The sequence below is a fragment of the Artibeus jamaicensis genome, unplaced genomic scaffold (genome assembly GCF_021234435.1).
Source record: "Artibeus jamaicensis isolate MK-2021 breed Jamaican fruit bat unplaced genomic scaffold, CSHL_Jam_final contig_777, whole genome shotgun sequence".
NCBI classification, from domain to species: Eukaryota; Metazoa; Chordata; class Mammalia; order Chiroptera; family Phyllostomidae; genus Artibeus; species Artibeus jamaicensis.
The window spans coordinates 1,276,469-1,291,954 of NW_026521966.1; positions in this window are offsets into that span (position 1 = coordinate 1,276,469).

The window sequence follows — 15,486 nt, forward strand, 5'->3', positions numbered from 1 at the left end:
CAGGCACAGAGGCAATCGTCACGGGCATCCCCTGGGTCCATCCAGAGCTCTCAGGGCCCAGGAATCTGATGAACCAGTTTTCCAGGTGAACTGGTCTGTCCCTGGATTAGGAGCCAACTTTTGGAGACGCTGTCAGCCTGACTCACTGTCTGCAGCCCTGCAGCTCCCTGTGGCCACCTTGGATACCACTTTGAGCAACCTCTGCTGTTGATAAGGGACCTGATCTGACCAGCTCGTCTCCTGCCCTTGACCCCAGGGGTACACTTCTTTTAGGCCTTGTTGTTCCTGCTGTCTAAAGGTGAAAATTCTTGGGCTCTCTCTTCTTTGGTATAAAATATTGTTTCCTGGAAGCCCACATAGAGCAGTTAGGCGACCGGCAAAGGCTGCCTGTGAGGGCGACAGGAAGCCCAGCTGGCCCTAGGATGACAAGCAGGAGCAGCGGGCACCACAGCCCTGGGCTCGGCCCCGAGTGGCCTTGGGTTAGTCCGGTCACCGTGTGCTTGTGCCCAGGGCAAGACCCATCACCCGTATGGTCTCTCTAATGGAGGGAGATAGAGAAAGGGCCTCTTATCCCCTGAGTCAGGAGCACAGTGGAATGGCAGGCCCACTATTGAAACACAACTAATCCAGGGGCTATGAATCCTTAAAGTCTACACCAGGGAGACCCTGTCCTGCCAATGAGACTTCACCCAATCCAGGGGCCAGGCTCAGTCTTGTGCGATGCCCAGCTGTCCCCACCTACCCCTTATTCTCCAGGTGGGTGAGACCCGGCCACTTCCAGGCAGTCACAGGGCCAGCCTTGGTCCCCCCATCTAACAGGGACCTCAGAGAGGAGCGTCTCCTGTTCACAGTCACCCTCCCAGAAGCAGGGTTGGTTCTAAAAGCCTGGTGTGCTGGTCCCTTGGCCCCTCCTGCTCACGTGCAGGAAGGATTTGATCCAACCTCTCTGTGAGCCTTTTTGGGGAGTCTGGCTGGGCTCTCCCAAAGTACCCTTTTTGTCCCCAGAAACAGGAAGTGGCTGACTGTGGAGGTTAAGCCTGGGAGAGGCCTGGGCTGGGCCCAGCTGCCACACTGTCATCTCCTGACTGGCCCTCCCAACATGTTAGTTTGAGCCCTCTCCCCTGAACTTCTTGTTGTAACCCTAACACTGGACTCCATGAAAAGCACTGGGGTGGATGGAGAATGTCCCGCCTGTGCCAAGAGATGGAGGCTGAGCATGAGTGTCACTGATGAGGCATGAGTGTGCAGGACACATCTCACATAACGTCCATTCCGAGATGTGCCGTCCCCTTTAGGTCCTGGACTGAGCCCTCCCATCACACACATATACACACACACACACACACACCACACACACCAGCAAAATCTTTGTATCGGTGCTGCTGTGCTGTAGGCATCATTGAAAAATAGTTATTTTTTTCAAGTAGGCACAGGTAGGGGCAAAATTCAAACAGGCTCAGAGCAGAGCGCCACTCCCCCCCTGGCTCTGTGACCTGTGGTTTCCTGTGTCTGCTTCCAAAGGTTGTCCATGGCTTCACAACTGTGAGGCTCGTTGGACAGTTTGACCTAAAAACACTTCGTAATTTCATGAGGCTCAATCAAATACAAGCATGCTCTTATGTATTTGAATCATATGTGAATCACAGTTTAATACCAATGGAGGGACCAGTCCTTAGTCTTTCTGGTTAGCGATCTGGTTAGGGAAAGCTGTTTGCCCTCAGATTTATTTCTCATCCTTCCTCTGGCTTTTCTCTGTCCCAGGGCCGAGTCAGGTGGGAGTTGACTGGCCTCTGCAAACAGTGTTTCCCTGGCTCCCTGGCCAACTGCTTTCCATTTCCAACTTGGCCGTTGGCGACTTGTCACCAGTGATTGGTGGAGACAGGGTGGACAGGGGAGAAGCCAGGTTATCCTGTTCCTACCTGCACTTTCCACCTCTGAAGTATCGCTGCATCTCCTCTGTGGGCCAGAGCCAACCAGGCATCTTACACTGTGGCTCCGGCTCCCACATGGAGCCCCAAGTGCCAGGCTCCAGCTCCCACTGGGGGTCCAGGCTCCTGGGATGGGAGACACCTTCCTATGGCCCTGGGGTAACAGAGGCATCCTATGGTTTCCAGCTCCCTAAGGAAGAGGATATTTTTGCCCATGACCTTCAAATAAAATTCTTGAGCTTCAGCTGATTGGACCAACTTAGGTGACAGAATCTCCGAGGGGATGAGGGCACATGGGTTTGCCTGGGGATGGCCACATGGCCATGCTGTGAAGGGAACGGGAGCTGGGGGTACAGTAGTTGGAGACACACAGGACGTGCGGGGGACAGGAGATACTGCCTGGTAATCCGGGTTAGTAACTGTGAGAAGGGAGAACTGCACTGGGAAGCCCCAAACAGCGAGTATCCAAAACAGTGACTTCACTCTGCACAAATGTGAGTGCTGGGCCAAACCCAGTGACAGGGACGAGAAGGAAACCAGATGAAGATGTTAGAGATCAAGTCCAACATCCCCACTTACAGGTAGAAGAATAAAGGGTGGGAAAGAGAGACCAAAGGGCCTTGGCTGGCAAGGCTGGGATGACATTTGTTCTCCTGAGGCTCACACAGCATTTTCCCACCAGGATGCACAGGTAAGAGAGAGGAAGGGGGCTGGGGGCTGGGAGAGGTTTCCTCTCAGAAAGGCCAGCACAGGGGTTGGTGTTTGCTGTGAAATTTGCCTTGTGGGGTCAGAGTGTCGAGAGCAGAGGTCAGGAGTGAAAAAACAAATACTCTAATTAGAAAATAGGTTCAACACACGGAGAGACACTTCAATGAAGAAGATATACAGATGGCAAATAAACCCACAAAAAGATGTTCACCGCCATCAGCTATTAGAGATGTGCCCATTAAACTCACAACGAGATGTTGCTACACACTGATCAGAATGGCTACAGTAAAAACTAGTGATAACGCCAAATGCTGGTGAGGATGCTGAGGACACTGCTGGTGGGAATGTGAAATGGAACATGGCTAGAAAACAGCGGTCCCCAACTTTCTGGGCACCAGGCACCGATTTTGTGCAAGACAATTTTTCCATGGACTTGGTCAGGAGGATGGCTCTACAGCCTGCCACCAGATGCAGTTTAATTGTCACTGGCCAGTCACTGATAGGGTTTTGATATGAGTCTGCAAGCAACTGATTTATTATGGTCTCTGTGCAGTCAAACCTCTCTACCAATGATGATCTGTATTTGCAGCTGCTTCCCAGCACCAGCATCACTGCCTCAGCTCCACCTCGGATCATGAGGCATTAGATTCTCAGAAGGGGCACACAGCCTAGATCCCTCACATGTGCAACTCACAGTAGGTCCGTGCTCCTATGAGAATCTAATGCAGGTGCTGATCTGACAAGAGGTGGAGCTCAGGGGGTAATGCGAGCAGTGGGCATTGGCTGTCCATACAGATGAGGCTTCTCTCACCTGCTGTGCGGCCTGGTACCAGTTTGTGGCCCGGGGGGTTGGGGGCCCCTGCTAAAAAAACCACTTGGCATATTTTGTGGTAAAGCCGAGCCTCCTCTATCTTTTAAGGAAGAGGAAGCTTTTTAATAAACCCAGTTATTCCCTCTCTCTTTCCATTTAGAAATTCTCTCCTGGTGATCCTGTTAATTAGTCTGAAAACTGGAGGGGTTTGCAGAAGTTACCAGGCCCAGGGGTTCTCCGTGGCTTCCTTTTTTCACTGTCCCAATGTGGTACTGCCTGAGACGAGAAGATGGGAGGGGAGGGGAGGGGAGGGGGAGGGGAGGAGGGAGGGAGGGGAGGGGAGGGGAGGGGGGGGGGGGAGGGGAGGGGAGGGGAGGGGAGGGGAGGGGAGGGGAGGGGAGGGGAGGGGAGCATCTTAGCATTTTCACAGGGAAGGCAGTTGTTCCTTCCCAGTGTTAACAGGGAAATGACAGGTGGGTGCCCCATGCAGGGCTGGGGAGTGAAAAAACACACCAGTTTGGTGGTCTGTTCTGCAACTAACATGCATTGACCACACACTCCAGCGAATTGCACTCCTGGGTGTTTATTCCAGAGAAATGCAAACTTGCGTTCCCACAAAAAAATCTATGCACCAATTTTCATGGCTGCTTTACTTGTTATAGCCAGAAACTGGAATGAGCCCAGATGGCCTTCAACAGGTGAATGGTTAAGCATCCCAGTTCGTCCACACTGCGAGACACTATTCAGCAGTGAAAGAGAATGAACGCTACACATGCAACAACATGGGTGAATCTCCAGAGAAGCAGGCCGAAGGAAAAAAGCCATCCCCCAAAGGAAACTGTATGACTTCACTTCCATGACATTTTTAAAATGACAGAAGTGTAGCAATGGAGAACAGGCTAGTGGTTGCCAGGGGTAGAGTGGTGGTGGGAGGAAGGAGGTGGATGTGGTTTTAAAAAGGCAACGAGAGGAAAGATGCTGGTCGGTCTTCTGGCTGGGGTGTTGTCTACATGGATCTGCAAGGTGATAACATTGTGTAGAATTTAATACACACCAAGAACTGAGTACAAGTCCCACCGAGGGAGTCTGACCAAGGTTGGTGGATGCGTCAGTGTCAATCTCCTAGCAGCAATGTCACAGGATAATTTTGCAAGATGTCATCCTTGGGGGAAACTGAGCAAAGTGGACAGGGTTCTCTGTATCATTTCTTACAACTACATGTGAATCTACGATTACCTCAATTATTTTCTTTTAAAGAGCAGAGGTCATTTTCACCTTTTTGTTTGCCAGTGCACCTGCCTCCAGGACTTTGAGACAGGAAATCAGCTCCCAGTCACTCTCTGAAAGGCCAGGGGAGCCTCCCCTCATAACTGTCCCTGCGGCCAGAAGCTGGGGGGCCCACTGACAAGGAGCCTCTGCCACCATTGGACACCTGTTGCCAGTAATGAACTCATCCTGAACGGCCCCTGGGCTGCCCACGAGCACAAAATAAATAGCAACCTGGTGCAGGTGAAGAACCCAAAGCCTTTCCTGAAAGAAAATTGGGATGGAAAGTTGTTTTATTTTCCCAGAGTGCTCGGAAAAAAGACCCTGACAGAATCACTCCCAGGCCCAGGATAAATGAACACAGGAAGTGCTTCAAGAACGCCGTCAGTCTGACAGATTTCATTGATCAGCTCTTCCCAGGGCTAGCTCGGGAAATGCTCCGGCTCCCTCACCTCAGCCCGGCGACACAGACACGATTGTTTTCATTACAGGAAGGCATTTCCTTGGAATAATATATGAAGTGGGGTGCATTCCACTCTCACCTTGGGCAAGCGTGGTGTCTGGGGTCTGGCTGCCATTTCATTATTTCCAAACAAATATCACCTTCAATCAAATATTGGTTTTCTATAAAACCGGACTGATCACAGGTACTTTTTGTCACCAGAGTAAAAGAACAATGACCAGCCCAGGGGTCATTGATTTCCTCCCCTAAAACAATCGTGTGTGTGTGTGTGTGTGTATGTGTGAAAGAGAGAGAGACACAGCAATGGAGAGAGTCCTACTAAAAGAGCGATCACCCTTTTATCTTGATTCTTGGTGTCTCTGTTCTCTTTCTGCAGAGGGGGTCACAGCCCTGCCGAGTTTGTCCTCGCACCTGAAAGAAAACAGACACGCCAGGCTGGTGCAGGACCAGAGTGGAGTCTGGGCTGTGAGGAAGGGATGGTTGGGTGGCCTGGGAGTCGGCTGACTCGCGCCTGAGCTCTATCAGCCCTCACCAATCAGCTGTGTGCCCTGAGCACACACTGGCCTCCTCTGAATCTCCATTGCCTCACTGGCTCAGGTGTTCTATGGCATTTACAACAGCTTGTGGGATTTTTCCATACACAGTTTCCTTTGGTGACACCCACTAAGGATGAGAGGTGGCTTAGGCTGTGGGAACTGTGAGAAAGGCAACTGAAGTCTCTGAGGCTTCTGCCCTCCTCAGTCACCCAATACTTCTGTTCCTGCCAAGTCTTGATTTTCTTCAACCTTCTTTCAATGTCTTTCTCGATATCAGATAACTGCAGCTCTGACTTTGGCTTGAGTCCCCCTAGTGACAGGGTGCTCCCTACCTTGTAGGCCACTCAGTCTATTAGGGGGAAGTTTTACTCCAACAGAGTCTTCTCTGAACTGGAACAGGAGATGTTCTCCCATGACTCCTCATGTTGCTCTCTGCCAATCACACGGAGTAAGGCTAGTTTTTCTCACAAACAGCAGTGCTCACGTGCTGAGGGATGGTGACCGGGGCCCCCTGAGTGTGATCATCTCCAGGATAAGGTCCTGAATCATTTATGGGCTGTAGTCATGAAAGTCTTGCCATTCTGGTGTGGTTCTTATAAATAAGTTACAGAGCTAAAAATGCCCCTTCTATTGTCTATAAGATCATAAATGTAACAATATTACTATGCAATTTTGTTTACTACAGGGTAAGAAAAAACCATCAAAGTTTCTATTTTAACCAATTATTATTCATATTTTGGTAGATTCTTTCCTGTCATATTTCTAAATTTGTATACTTTTCATCCCTCTCCCTGTCTGACATCATGTGAGACTTGTTTATAACCAGCATTTTGAAAGGATGTAGACTCTTCCATCTAGTGATGTATTACAATATATTTAACCAATCTTATACTGTTGGATGTTTAGATTGTTTCTATTTTTATGCTGTTAAAACCAGTGTCATGATGGACATTTTAGGGTGTGGCTTCTTTGAGAAAAATGCCAATGAGATGCATCAAGTGTGCAGGTTTGAATACTTGTGGCTTGCTCTGTGCGGCCCATTCCTCTCCAGGAGAGTTGCCTGGTGTCCACACCAGGAGCAGAAGGGGACAGGCCTTATATCCTCTTCCTCAGCAGCCAGTTTTTCTGGCTGAGCTCTGACAAGAATGTCCTCAGAGTGTGCCGGGCAGTGCCGGGCAGTGAGGAATGATCAGCTCCCTGACACTGGACTCTGAGTGTCTACTCTTGGAGACAGTGTCAGATACTGGGTCAGAGTTTGGGCTTCAGAATCTGATAAGTCTGGACTGAGCCCTGTCCCAGTCACTTGCCTGCTGCGTAACTTTAGGGGATTTATGGAGACTTGGTTTCCTTACCTGTAAAATGGGAACAGTGCTTATCTTAATACTTGTTCTTATCCTGATCACCAGTGACCTATATATTAGTTTCTTATGGCTACTGGAAACAATGACCATAAACCTGCTGGCTTTAAACAGCAGAATCCATCCTCTCATGGTTCTAGATCCCAGAAGTCTGAAGTCAATTTCGCTGATCCAAAATCAAGGTGTCGGTAGGACTGCACTCCCTCCAGAGGCCCTCCTTTCTCTCTACGTGCCCCTCAGGGAGCCCACTCAGTGGCGAAGTCGTGCCCCTCACCCACTCTCAGGACTGTGAATACCGTCTGCATGTTGATGACTCCAGTTCAGTCTTCTCCTCTGAATGCCACGTGTCCCCTCATCTTCTCCACTGACAGGGGCTGAGCACGTGGCAGCCGGAGCTCCAGGTGTTCTCTCCAGACACCGCCCCTCCCACCACCATCCATGTCTCTGAGAATGGCAGCCCGTCCTGAGCACCGACCTTCACTCCTTTCTTCCTTACCCCTACCCTAACCCATGAGTAAGTAGGGCGAGTCCTGTGGGCTCCATCTTCAACACAGATCAGGTCCTCGACGGGCCACCACACAGCCATCATCCCAGTCCGAGCCTCCAACATCTCTTTCCTGGAATTTTGAATACTCTCCAAACTCCTGCCAAGCCCTCCTTCAGTACACTCCCCACACAGCAGTCAGACTGAACCTTTGAGTTAAAATCTAAGAAAGAATAAAGCTGCTATGAATCTCCATTAGCAGGTTTTGAAACAGATGTAAGTTTCCAACTACTTTGGGTAAATGCCAAGGAGCACAATTGCTGGAAGGTATAGTAGGAGTATGTCTAGTTTTGTAAGAAACCAACAAACTGTGTCCCAAACCATTTTGTGTTCCCATCAGCAATGAGGGAGAGTTCTTTTGCTCCACATCTTTGTCAGCATTTGATGTGGTCAGTGTTCCAGATTTTGGCCAATTCTGGAAGGTGTGTAGTGGCATCTAACCGTTGTTTTAATTTGCACTTCTATGATGACACATGATATGGAGCATCTCTTCCTGTGCTTGTTGGCTACCTGCATATCTTCTTTTTTTTAAAGATTTTATTTATTTATCTTTAGAGAGTAAGGGAAGGAGAGAAGGAGAGAAACATCAATGTATGGTTGCCTCTTGTGAGTCCCCTGCTGGGAACTGGCCTGCAATCCAGGCATGTGCCCTGACTGGGAATCAAACTGTGATGGTGTGGTTTGCAGGCCTGTGCTCAATCCACTGAGCTATACCAGCCAGAGCTTATATCTTCTTTGGTGAGGTACCTGTTGAGGTCTCTGCACCATTTTTCAATCAGATTGTTTGTTCTCTTACTTTTGAGTCTTAAGAGTTCTTTGTATATTTTGGATAACAGTCCTTTATCAGCACAACAGTCCTCTGCAAGTACAATATTTTCTCCTAGCCTATTGACACTGTCTTTTGCAGTTCATTATATTTTTTGATGTTATAAAGTGAACCGCCAACAAAAATAAATAAATAAAAGTAAGGCCATGATCTCAGCTACTGAGAGATAAAGGGAAGAGAGAACATGGGGACAAAGTGTGTGACAATTTCTTGTTTTTTAGAGAAGAAGTAGGCAAATGAAGGCCCCTGGGTCAGATTCAACTTACCACCTGTTCTTTGTTTCTAACCACCTGTTTTTGTAAATAAATTTCTCCTGGAAGACAGTCACACACACTCATTTCCATACTGTCTATGGCTGCTTTCATGCTCCCGCTACAGAGGTGAGGAGTTGTGACAGAGACCATATGGTCTGCAAAGTCCGAAATGTTTACTACCTGCCCCTTTGGGAGAAAAAGTAGGCGACTCCTATTTAACATCAAGACAGCAAGGCATCTAAGAAGCAAGGATTAAATGTCATTCATAAACTTATAAAGACAACTTCTAGAAGATTAGGACAGACTCTGTGTCTGTTAACAATTTGTGTGAATTTCCCATTCACAAGAAAGGATCCTCATACTCAAACAGGACAGTCTTTGTGGGAAATAATGTGCATCGATGAAGCATTTACAGCAACAGAAGATGAGGGGAAAGTACTATCAGATATACCTATTATTTAAATAAAATAAAAAGACAAACTGAGGCAGGAGACAGCATAGGAAGCACTCTGAGACTTCACTGCCGTTACTGGCCAGTATCTGTCATTCTGGTTGCCAGGAAACACCTTTTTGCACTTAGGTAGAACAAATAGCAAACCAAGGCAGGGAGGAGGAGGAAGACAAGTCTCACCCACTAACTCAGCAGTCCTGAGCCTGGTCCGATAATATTGCCAGGTGTCCCAACACCACAGGAAGCATCGTGCTAACACGGGAGGAGGGCGGGCCTTGAAATTCTGTGTATTGTTTCCACTCTCTGGGAAAGAAGGCCTTGGAACTGTGCTTTCATCCCAAGGCCTGAAAGGTGGGAGAGGACCCACAGTGCCCAAAGGAAGAGGCCCATCAAACAACTTTGGTTAATTGCCCACCTCTGCCCATCTGTTTTATGAGAGAATCCCTAATGCTTACAGAAAGAGCCCATAAATAACTGTGGGTAACTACCCAACTTTAATTAACTGCCTCCTGTCACGCATCTGTTTTACAACAAGATGAACAAATGGAGTCTGGAGCAAGTTTAGGATTCGGGCTAACAGAGCCCCACCCACCCATTCCTACGTTAGGGTAGTCATGTCCCCCTGGGAAAGCTGGCACCGTCTTTGCCTGCCAATCAAAATGTAACTTCTCCAACCCCATCCCGCCAACCATATTCAGTCCTCAGAGCAAAAGGCTGGCTTTCTTGGCTCTGAGGCCACCCAGCCTCAGGCTACCTGCGGGCCTGCAACCATGGCCTTCAGCTGCCCTGACTTTTGCTGCCCTGCTTTGCCCTGAACCTGTGCCTTACACACACACACACACACACACACACACACACACACACACACACACACACACACCCCTCTTAGCTAGGCCCATTCTCTTCCACAGGAATGGATCACCAGTAAACCCTGATGGCACGCTAAGAGATTTGCTGACCTGTAATCCTTTACGTGCATCAGCGAGAAGAACCAGGTCTCTCTCATCAACAAAATTATATATAAAGATAGATGAAAAATAAGTGATGTGAAAATTAAGAGTTAAAGGAAGGAACTTGTGGCTAAAATGACTAGACATTATTATCTTCTCTTCATCCAGAGACCTGTTAAAATGATAGCAAGAGATAAAGAAAATGTAATCAACAGGGTCAAAGGGAGTGGGTGAGGGCGCAGCGGTGGACAGGAGGCTTCAGCAGGTGCCTCCAGGGTAGAGGAGCGGTGACTGGTCATGCAGACAGAGAAAGCTGCAGCGGTGGTTAAGGTAGAGGAGGGTGCAGGTCAAGGAGACTCCCATTCTCTCCGGAGCCTGGACTCAGCCTCCTGGAACCCTAGGTAAACTGAGTGAGACCACAGGCGGAAAGTAAGGATGAATTTGACAGCTGCACCGTTAGTTCCCTTCTGCTCCTCCCTCCACACACCCCCGGGCAGTCAGGCATCTCCCCTTCTCTGGGGAAACAAATCAGTGTTCTCTTGTATTTTTACTGACAGGCCTCAGAGAAAAGGCGGCTGCCTGCTCTCTCTCTCTCTCATTAAGGCACCGTTTGCCCACCTCCCTACCAAACATCCTGAAGCAACACCCCTATGTGGGCAGGCCAACATATTCAGAGCTTCTCAAAATTTTAAATGGCCTTATTCTCAAAAAAACAATTCCACAAAGCATAACCAAACATTTGAGGGAAGCCTCTTTATTCATTACCTGTTGCCAAGTAAGAAATTACCACCCCAAATTAGCAATGTAAATGTAAAGAAACAACTATTTATATCTCACGGGTTTTATGGGTCAGGTGTTTGGGAGTGGCTTGACTGGGTGGTACTAACTCAAGACCTCTTCTGCAATGCGGTCTGAGGGCAGGAGGCTGTTCTTCCAAGGCTGCCGGCTCTTGGGGTCGCAGGTGGGAAGCCCGGGCTCCGGGCTGGCCATTGGCAGGGGGCTTCCGTTCCTTACCACCTGGACATCTCTACAGAACAGCTGTTCTCAGCAACATGGCAGCTGGCCTCCCTGGACTGATTGGTCCGAGAAAGAGCAAGGAGGAGACTTCCCTTTCCACTTTCTTCTATTGTTAGAAACCAGTCACTGAGTCCAGCCCACCCTCTAGGGAGGGAGACTGGGCTTCACCCCTTGAGAAAAGGAGTACCATACAATTTGTGAACATATTTTAAAACTACCACAGCATCTAACTAAAAGAAGAGATAAAAATAAATAAGTACCTCAAAATAATTTTGGAGAAAACGGAGGTAGCACAAGCAACAAAAGAGAATGAAAAGGGGTAACGAGTGTCCTCAGGGGTGTTTGACAGAGTATTGCTCTCACTAAAGAAATAACAAAATGGATGTTATGGAAAGCAGAAGTCAGAGAATCAGATACAGATTTGAGGGACTAAAGGGTGATTGTTGATTTGTTTTCTTTTACTTGCTTTTTAGAAAAATTTACTTTATATTTTAAAATAGAGGTGAAGCATACGTAATATACAATTTACTGTTCTAACGTGTACAGTTCAGTGGCACTGAGTGCATTTACAATGTTGTGGACCCTCCACCTGTGTCCGGCCCCACAGCACTTCCATCGCCCCCAGACGAGGCCGGACCGGAAGCCACCGCCGCCCCCTCACCCCCTGGCCACCGCTGATCTGTCTCTACGGGTTCGTGGGAAAGGAATCACAAAGGATATGGCCTCTGTGTCTGACTTCTTTCATTTAGTATCATGTTTTTTAATTGCCGATGTCTTTTTTCAAATGAGTAGAAGATTAGAGGCTAAATTAGAAAAAAATCTCCAAGAAAGGAGAAAACAAAGAAACAGTGAGATAAATATGAGCAAATAGCAATGCTAGGTGATCAATTTGTGTGATTCAGTATCAACTATAAATTCCAGAATGAACAGAGAAAATGGGGAGGAGTGTATGAAAGAAATAATATGTAAGAAAATTGATCAGAGCCCTGGCTGGTGTAGCTCGGTGGATTGAGTGAGGGCCTGTGAACCAGAGGATCGAGGTTCGATTCCCAGTCAGGGCACATGCCTGGGTTGTAGGCCAGTTCCCAGCAGAAGATGCACGAGAGGCAACTGTACATTGATATTTCTCTCCCTCTCTCCTTCCCTTCCCCTCTAAAGATAAATAAACAAAATCTTTAAAAAAAAGAAAATTGATCAGAAATGAGAGGCAAAAGTATCTAAAGGCCCAGCAAAATAAAGGGTAAAGACGGGCAGGAACATACACACTGTGCCATTTCCAATCAGGGTCGGCAGAGAAATGACATTAAAAGTTTCCAGGGGGGGGGCAAGTACAGCAAAGCGGGAACGTAGGAGAATCAGAAGGTGTGATATCGTTCCCCACACACTATTCTTAGAGCCTAGTACTTCTATAAATTACGCCTCCACCGTTTAATTCTCGTTATCTGACTTGGATACAATAAAACTTGAAATCAAGACAATAGCAACCCTCACAAATCAACTACCTGGAAATTAAACACAAACTGTTTCACAAATAACTCTTGGGTCAAAAAATAAATTAAACCCGGAATGAAAGAATATCTGGTACATAAGCGTATATAAGAATGAAAATACTAAATATTGGTGCTGAGAAATAAAACTTGGTGGAAAATTTTACTTTTAAAACACTTGTAACACCAAACAAGTATGACCAGTTTGTTGAATAAGCAGAACTCATTTAATTAGAACATTTCTTTATTTTTCACAGTCCCTTTAATCTGCTTCTTCAGCCCTGGCTTGTGTGGACTGAGTGCTGGCCTGTGAACCAAAGGGTTGCTGGTCTGATTCCCAGTCAGGGCACATGCCTAGGGTACGCGAGAGTCTACCACACATTAGTGTTTCTCTCGCTCTCTTACTCCTTCCCCTCCTCTCTGTCTACAAATAAATAAACAAAATCTTTTTTAAAAATCTGATTTTGGAGATTGGTCTTCTTATCATACCCAAGGAATCCTTGAGTACACTCCCAACTTTCCTGATAACTCTCAGGTAGATAAAATTGTGTATAATCACTTCAGAGCACATAGTTTTAAGTAATTAAAGTGTTTCTGACGCCTCCGGTTGAACCGGAGGGAAAGGACGTGGGTAGAGGGCGAGCTCTATCCAAGGTAACTTCACGCCCTTTCCACCTGAACTCTATGCCTTAAGACGAACTCTGTGCCTCATGAGCACTTTCCTAATTAGCAGGCTCCTCCCCTGTTCCCCTCAGCACAACCTCTGTTTTGTGGGCAGAGCTTCCTCCTCTGCCTCCCTGGCTCCCCTCAGCCTCATCTGATGAGAGTGACTTTCTAAGTGCAGCCGGCCGTTCTGTTGCCACAGACTGCTTTAGCTGGCTCAGGGATGGTTGGGCCCTAGTTCTCTGTGCCCCCAAACTTCCAAGGCCCCTCAAATCCCCCTCTAACCCACCGACTAGCTGGGGCTGGAAGACTGTGTTGTCCGTGCTCCCCCTGCAGGGCTGTCTTCCTAAAAAGTGTAGCTCTCTCCAAATAAACGCTCTTCCAAAGGGTGTTCTAAGTCTCATCACCCAATCCCAATGCGTCCTGACTTGGTCAGGCATCTAACCCGTGCCTGACCACCACGTGTGAATATCCTGCGGGGCACTTCCTCTCCCATCTCACTTCATACCTGGTGAGCGGGGTGTCTAGTGCGCTCGCTGTTACCCTGCAGTTCGGGAGCGTGTTACCCAAGAAAGAGTTAAAGCAAACACGTTAGGCATACAATTCAAAAAGTTGGGAAAGAGCAACTAAATAAATCCAAGGAAATTAAGAAAAGAGGTATTAATTAATTAGAAAACAAAAATGGTAGAGCTAATAAATAAATTTTAAAGGTAGTTTCTGTGGGGGAAACACAATAAAATGGATACATCTCAATTGCACCGCATTAGAAACAAATAAGAGAAAAAGCCACAAACCCAAAAGAAATAGGAAAAAAAGACTTTGCAGAAAATTCACTGGAAGTAATTTGAAAAGATGCATGAAATAAAATATTTTTCAGGAATTATAACTGATCAAGACTGACTACATAAAAAATGGAGAACTTTAAAAGACTAAAAGAAGAAATTGAGAAAGTTTAACAAAATAAGCAAACTTTCCACAAAGTGTCAGATCCAGATGGTCTCAAAGGTAAATTCCTTCAAATGTTCAAGTAACAGATGAATCTTGATACTATTCAAACCCTTTCAGAACATAGAAAGATAGGATACTTCCAAATATTTTTATAAAATTAGCATAATACAGATATCAAAATTTGACAAAGTATGCAAAAAACCAGAAAAGTTTGGCACAACCTCACTTAGACCACCGCAACAGAAAACTTAAAATAATGGCAGAAATTCTGCACCCTATGTAAAAAAAAAACACTTTCAAATTGAGTTCTTCCTCCAATTCAAAGGCTTTTCAAAATTATGTAATCTGTCAATATGACATATTAATGTATCAACAGGAAAAACACCAGAAAACAAACTAAATAGGTAAAAAAAAGACTTTTACCAAACTTAATATTCACTTTTAATTAAAACACAGTAACATAACCTAATGAGAGTCCATGTATACTCCCCGACTTCGCCCCTCCCCCATTGCAGGTAGCCCAGGGTTTGAGCCGCACTGACTCCCACCTTGACCTGAGGCTCCTTGGCCCCAAGTTGGTGAGTGGAATTCCAGCCTCACAGGGAACAGTTCAGAAGGGACAATAACTCAGCAACACATTTTCCTGACCACAGTGATTGCTTCAAGCATGAACAGAGTCCTAGGGTTGTCTAATCCAAATCTGCAAAGGCTGTAGGAAGAGAAGCATTCTGTTCTGGGCTACATGATAATCAAGTGCCAGGTCTAGAATTGGACATTTTTTTTCCGAGAAGAAAGACGACCAGACAGCAAAGCCAGAGGGTCACAGAGAAATAAAATTGACCAGATTGCACCTGAAGCTTATACTATCACTGGGCTATTTTTATGCCAGCTGATAAATTCTCTTTCTTGTTTAAAAAATTTGAGTGGGTTTTCTATGACTTGGAAATGAAAACGCTCTGATTCAGACTGATGTTTTCTTAAGTAATTTAAAAAGTTGAATTCAAATCAAACTAGTGGTGAAAAAGTAGAAGCATTCTTACTAAACCCGGGACATGCAAAATGAAAACTGTACCTGCCAAAGATGGCCTGGGGAAAATCCTGGATTTCTAGGAGTATGAGGTCAAGGAGGGGTGGAATAAAGATGCGGTTAAAGGGCCTGGAAAAGACAGACACCTGGAAGCAATTTGCCCCAAATTGTCCCCGGAGTCAGAGGATGATCCAGCTACTTTCCCTCAGTCACGTGATTCTCAACTCACAGTGATGATTTTTTCCTCCC